This window comes from Gekko japonicus, unplaced genomic scaffold (assembly GCF_001447785.1).
Source record: "Gekko japonicus isolate JY-2015 unplaced genomic scaffold, Gekko_japonicus_V1.1 scaffold1085, whole genome shotgun sequence".
Lineage (NCBI taxonomy): Eukaryota > Metazoa > Chordata > Lepidosauria > Squamata > Gekkonidae > Gekko > Gekko japonicus.
In genome coordinates, this window is record NW_015159746.1 from 503,738 (window position 1) to 509,795 (window position 6,058).

The following is a 6,058-nucleotide window of genomic DNA, read 5'->3' on the forward strand; positions in this document are numbered from 1 at the left end:
GAACCAGTTTGGTGTCAGGGTCACAGTTTAACTACAGCACAACAGCCTTGGGTTAGCCTTGGATGAGTCACCATACCAAGTTAATCTGGAGCGGTGGGTCGCCACACCCATAAAAGTTTGGGAATCAATGATTGAGAGCTTTAAGTTAACGATAAACCTTCATTAAAATCGAGCTGCCGCCCTGACCTGGACATCCCAGCCAAGGCCAATTTCGTCAGATCTTGGAAGCTAAGCTAGACTCCCAGAGAATACCAGGGCCGGGAGGCTTAGAGGCAGGCTATCAAGCCATTTCTCTGAATGTCCTCCATGCCCCTGTAGGAGTCACTAAAGGTCGCCATGACTTCCAGACACACATGCACTCAAATGCAAAAATACAACCCGCCCCCCCAAAAAAACTCGAGTTGCCCATTTGAACTTTAGATACTCGCTAAACAAAACACGTACTAATTGTTTAAATATTATGTTGACATAAAAAGGTAAAGGTTCCCTTGCTCGAAAGCCAGTCGAGTCCGACTCTAGGGTTGTGGTGCTCATCTCAGTTTCAAAGCCGAAGAGCCAGCGCTGTCCAAAGATGTTTCCGCTGTCATGTGGCCGGCATGACTAAACACCAAGGTGCATGGAACGCTGTTACCTTCCCAGCAAAGTGGTACCTATTTATCTACTTGCAATTTCTTGCTTTCGAACTGCTAGGTTGGCAGGAGCTGGAACTAGAGATGGGAGCTCACTCCGTCATGCAGCAACTTGGGTCTTGAACTGCTGAGCTACTGACCGTCCACAGCCTGCAGTTCAGCGTCTTAACCACTTCAGCCACCTAAGCTCCTATATTGACATATGGCCCAATATTTATAATGCTGGATCTCAAAAAGGTAGATATTATCGTACTTTCCCCCCTCTGCATAGGAAAGCAACCTTTAACTCAATGTGTTTGTTACGGATTCCATTTTTTTTTAGCACACACAGGCTCTGTATTTAATTCAGCTTTATTGAGCAGGCTAATTTTTTTTTTAAATCAGCAATTTAAGTTTATCTCACCCAGTGGGGTCTGGTGGTTAAGAGTATTGGACTAGTATTTGGAAGACCCAGCTTCGAATTCTCATGCCATGGAAGCCCACTGGGTGACCCTGGGCCGGTCACCTGCTCTCAGCCTAACCTACCTCCCAGGATTGTCATGAGGATAAATTGGGGAATGATGTAAGCTGCTTTCTCCCATGGAGGAGAAAGGTGGGGCATAGGTGAACTACACAGAATAAAACAATTCCAACTGAAATAAAAGATTTTTTAAAACGATGGAGGCTTTCATGCTGAGGACCCCAGAGGCTCTGCGCAGGATCAGGGCGTTAGGCACCTAAGCGTGTGCAAGGACGGAGATAAGAAATATCCTTAGAAAATAGTTCTGAAATAGGATTGTGCAGGTGTTTAGGCAAAGAGTGTCTGGTAAAGGGACGCCTTCAGCCCCAGTAATTAACGTGACCTGAGAGGGGGGACCACAACAGGTTTCTCCCAGCCAAATATTTCCAGTTTTATAGTAGGATTATACCCACCTACAGACAGACACGTACAACGTAAGTTCTATTAACGGCACAATCCTATGCAGAGCTGATCCAGTCTAAGCCCAATGATTTCAGTGGGCTTAAAGCTCCTGCCAGCCTAGCAGTTCGAAAGCAAGAAATTGCAAGTAGATAAACAGGTATCGCTTCGGTGGGAAGGTAACAGCGTTCCGTGCCTCTCAATGTTTGCCACACGACCACAGAAACATCTTTGGACAAGTGCTGGCTCTTCGGCTTGGAAACGGAGATGAGCAGCACCGCCCCCTGGAGTCGGATTCGACTGGCTTTCAAGCAAGGGGAACCTTTACCTTTAGAGTAAAGTTACTCTGCAGAACATTATGGTGTCTGCAGGAAAAAACAGGCCTACAAGCAGCAAAAGGCTCTTCTCCTTCGCTCCCTGAAGAACCCCCGGCATCAACTGTGCAGGTTTTAAAAGTCACACAGGGCTACGGACATATGAAGCTGCCTTGTGTCGAATCAGAGTCCGTCGGTCCATCCAGGTCAGTCTGGTCTACTCAGGCTGGCAGTGACTCTGCAAGGCAGTCTCAGGCTGAGGTCTTTCCCATCACCTGGCCCTTTGAACTGGAGATTTCAGGGACTGAACCTGGGACCTTCTGCTTGCCAACCAGATGCTCCACCACTGGGTCGTGGGCCCACAGCCACGCATTGTGGCTAGCTCCCCATCTCCATGCTTTTCTGCTGATTTCCCCTCTAACACTCGTAGGTTCCAGGGAACGTTCATCCAACTGGGTTTTAGCGGCAGAAGCTATTCTCCCCACGTGAATGAGGACAACTCACAATCCCATCCATTGTGCAGGCAGACCAGACCAGTCCTGCGCATTCTGAGAAGCCTATCCCACTAATCTAAATAGGATTTACTGCCAAGTAAGCAGGCAGGGAGGACTGCAGCCATCGCCAGTTTTCCAGGTGACCCGCTTCCCGGGATTTTTCCTGCCTTGGGAACCTTGACTCCCTATGCTGAAAAGGTAGCCTTATTTCTAAGTTTGGTAATTAAGGATCGATTGCACAATGCATCGTTGCAAATGATTGACTTATTTCTCCTTGCTAGCTCTTTAGCGGTAATTAAGGATCAATTGCACAATGCATCATTGCCTATGATTGACTTATTTCTCCTTGCTACCTCTTTATCTGTTTCTGTTTCTTCCTGTAACCTGACGTATGCCAACAAAGGTCTGTGTATGTGTGACTTCCTACGAGAACTGCAGTCAGAAATCTTCCTGCCAAGAGGGGTTAGTAAAATCCCAAATAAATTCAGTGCAGCCCTGAACAACCACACATCTGCTGATAAAGGCAACTGGTCAACACCACAGAAAAGCCCCACGACTTTCCTAGGGAAGAAAGGAAACATCTTCCTCTGCAGCCTCCTCCAGAAATGCAAAGTGGCTGAAAGAAGCCCATATATAGTGTCGGATTTTTAAAACGTTCTAATTACAGAAGGTTAGAGCGTGAGGCAGCTAAGCATCACACAGGCACCAAAACTAGCGGAGATCGTCCAGTGCCTTGGGAGCAGTGTTCCCTCTAAGCTGAGTTAGTGTGAGCTAGCTCACAGTTTTTTAGCCTCCGGCTCACAGATTTTTGTCTTTGCTCAGGAAGGATGGCTCCAGAGCAAACCAATTTATGCAGTAGCCAAATTGCTCACTCACAACTTTAATGCCAGTAGCTCGCAAAGTAGAAGTTTTGCTCAAAAGACTCCACAGCTGAGAGGGAGCCTTGCTTGGAAGGTGGGTGGGAATGGCTCGGATCGCTAACCTCCCAAGATATCCTGAGATTTGGAGCTAAATCTGACAGAAATTGGCTGAAGGTCCGCAGGGGACTGGGGCATGCGCAGAATTCCGAATTTGTTCCAAGGCTGGTGGTGGGAAGGGCCGTCAAGTCACAGATAACTGATGGGTTTGCCATTTGCCTGCCTCTGCATAGAGACCCCAGCCTTCCTTGGTGGCCTCCCATCCCAGTTCTAATCAGGGGCGATCCGGCTCCGCTTCCAAGATCTGACAGGGTCGGGCTAGTCTGTCCAGGGCAGAGTATACCAGACTGGGGGTGGAAAGTGCCCATCAAGTGGCCACTGATGTATGGTCACTCCTCATGGGACGTTCGAGGCAAGAGACGTTCAGAGACGGTTTGCCAACGACTTACTTTTCCGTGGCCAATTGTTCAGATTTCTACATTCTTCCTATCTGGTACCCCCAGGTACTCTTCGGGGGAATAACTAGTCCTTTTGATTCAGTGACTCTGCTAGCATAAAATGTGGTTTCTGGGAGGTTTTAGTTCTGTAGGTTTTCACCCTCATATTCCACGTGTTTTCTATTATAAGGTAAAGGTTCCCTTGCTCGAAAGCCAGTCGAGTCCGACTCTAGGGTTGTGGTGCTCATCTCCGTTTCAAAGCCAAAGAGCCAGCGCTGTCCGAAGACGTTTCCGTGGTCATGTGGCCGGCATGACTAAACCCCAAGGCGCACGGAACGCTGTTACCTTCCCACCAAAGTGGTACCTATTTACCTACTTGCAATTTCTTGCTTTCGAACTGCTAGGTTGGCAGGAGCTGGAACCAGAGACGGGAGCTCACTCCCTCATGCGGCAACTTGGGTCTCAAACTGCTGAACTACTCACCTTCCACAGCCTGCAGTTCAGCCTCTTAACCACTTGAGCCACTGCAGCTCCTGTTTTCTATTATGCCCCGATTTTAAAATTTGTGGGATGCTTCAAGACTCCCAGATAATATCCAAACACAGTAGCTATGGAACTGTGTGCAGTTTTAATAACTGCACATCAAATATGGTGAAACGTCTGTTCTTAGAGGGGGCATTGCTTGCCATGGCCTCCCTCTGCATACAGACCTTGGACTTCCTTGGCGGTCTTCCTATCCAAATACTAACCAGGACTTCCATGGTGGTCTCTCATCCAAGCACCAACCAGGGTCCGACCTACTTAACTTCCAAGATCTGACCCAATTGGGCTACCAGCGATACGAGGTGCTTCTGCAGCAGTCCTATAAAAAGGGTTGACCGGCCTCATACAGTCTAGCTTGATGTTGAGAAAAATCACATAACTTAAAAGCCGGGGGAGGGAGCGCATAAATTCCATAATGCCACCTGGCCCCATCCCCTTTAAAGCCAAAACGACCGAAAGGCAGGTAGATTGCCCGCCCCCTACATTTACAGGCCTTCATAAACTCTGACAGAGAGCTAGGGCGTTGTGGTGGTTCACAGTATCAGACTAATATCCGGGAGACCTGGGTTCGAATCCCCACTGGTGCCACGGAAGCTGGCTGGGCGACCTCGGGCCAGTCACACACCGTCTGTGCCTAACCTGTCTCGCAGGGTTAGTTGCGAGGCAGGATCCGCTGGAGGAGAGGAGAACGACGTCAGGCCCTTTGCATCCCCATCGGAGAGAAAGGTGGGGGTACAGATAGATCAAAATAACCAGCCAAGCAACTGTGAACGCGGAACGTGCCTCGCCTAATCCAACCGCTCCTATTGGGAGGAGGAGGGGGCATTCCCCCCCCAAAGTGATCTGCGGGGATCCGCTGCACCCTTCCCGCCGACCTGCTCGCCAGATCGGATCCCCCACCCCGTGCCCTGGCCGCAGGACCAGCCGTTTGAGTAGGAAGGCGTCTTTGCACCGCCCCCCCCAAAAAAAAACCCAGGGCTCGCGTGAGCCTTTTGTTGTGTTGTTGGTCTCCCCCTTTACCAGGCTGTCGTGCATCAGGGCCTCCTCCTCGGATCTCGCCGGCGGCCGCCCTCCTCGCTCTAGATCCCCGCCGGGGCAGGTCCCAGCCGGACAAAGGACGCCCCGCCGCCCATGGACTGCGCACCAGCGGCTGCAGATCCCCAAGCGCAGGCACGCGAGACCCGGGGCAGAGCAGCAGCAGCAGCAGCAGCGTCGTCGCTCATGGTCTTCGGCTCCAAGACGCGGGGTGGTGGGGTGGGAAGGTGGAAGGGGCGGCCCAGGGTGGTCCAAGGGGTGACGCCCCTCCTTCCCCAGATCTCCAAGGGCGCTGCAGACCCCCGCCGCAGACCCCCGGGGCTGCCCGCGAAGCCCAAGCCGTCGGCCTTTAACAATGAAGCCCCACCATTGCCCTGCCTCGCGTTTTCTCCGCCTGGCCGAGGGCGGGACGGCTCCGCGGGCGCCCCCCCACCCCCGTCCCCAGCGCTAACCACGCCCCCCCTCTCGCTGCCCCCAAATTCCGACCTGGGGCGGGCGAGGGCTTTGCAATCTCGCGACTTCACCCTCCCCGGTGCAATCGACGGCCGACCCCCGCGGAGCCTTAGTCCCAAAATAATAATGGGAAAAAAAATTCACGTTGCTTCCATCCTTCCCCTCCCGCCGCGACCGTCGGTACGGGAAACCTTGGTTTTTTAAACCGAACGGAACACCGGCCCCGTTCCCGCTTCCGAAATCCAGTCCGGGTTTCGGAGTCGACCGCGCGGCTGACCCGGGGGGGGGGGAAAGGAGGGGCACGCCTCTTGCGCGTGCGCATTGGTGCTTCTGGCGTC

General features: G+C 51.9%; 1 protein-coding gene across 1 annotated transcript in view; it reads right to left on the reverse strand.

The window, feature by feature from the left end:
* MSANTD3 (Myb/SANT-like DNA-binding domain containing 3) overlaps positions 1–5,386 on the reverse strand; it is a 15,705-nt gene extending 10,319 nt beyond the window's left edge. The window contains exon 1 of the mRNA XM_015405588.1: positions 5,253–5,386. The gene's annotated coding sequence lies outside the window, so the exon portion shown is untranslated. The remainder of the gene's footprint in view (positions 1–5,252) is intronic.
* Between the last annotated feature and the right edge of the window lie 672 nt (positions 5,387–6,058).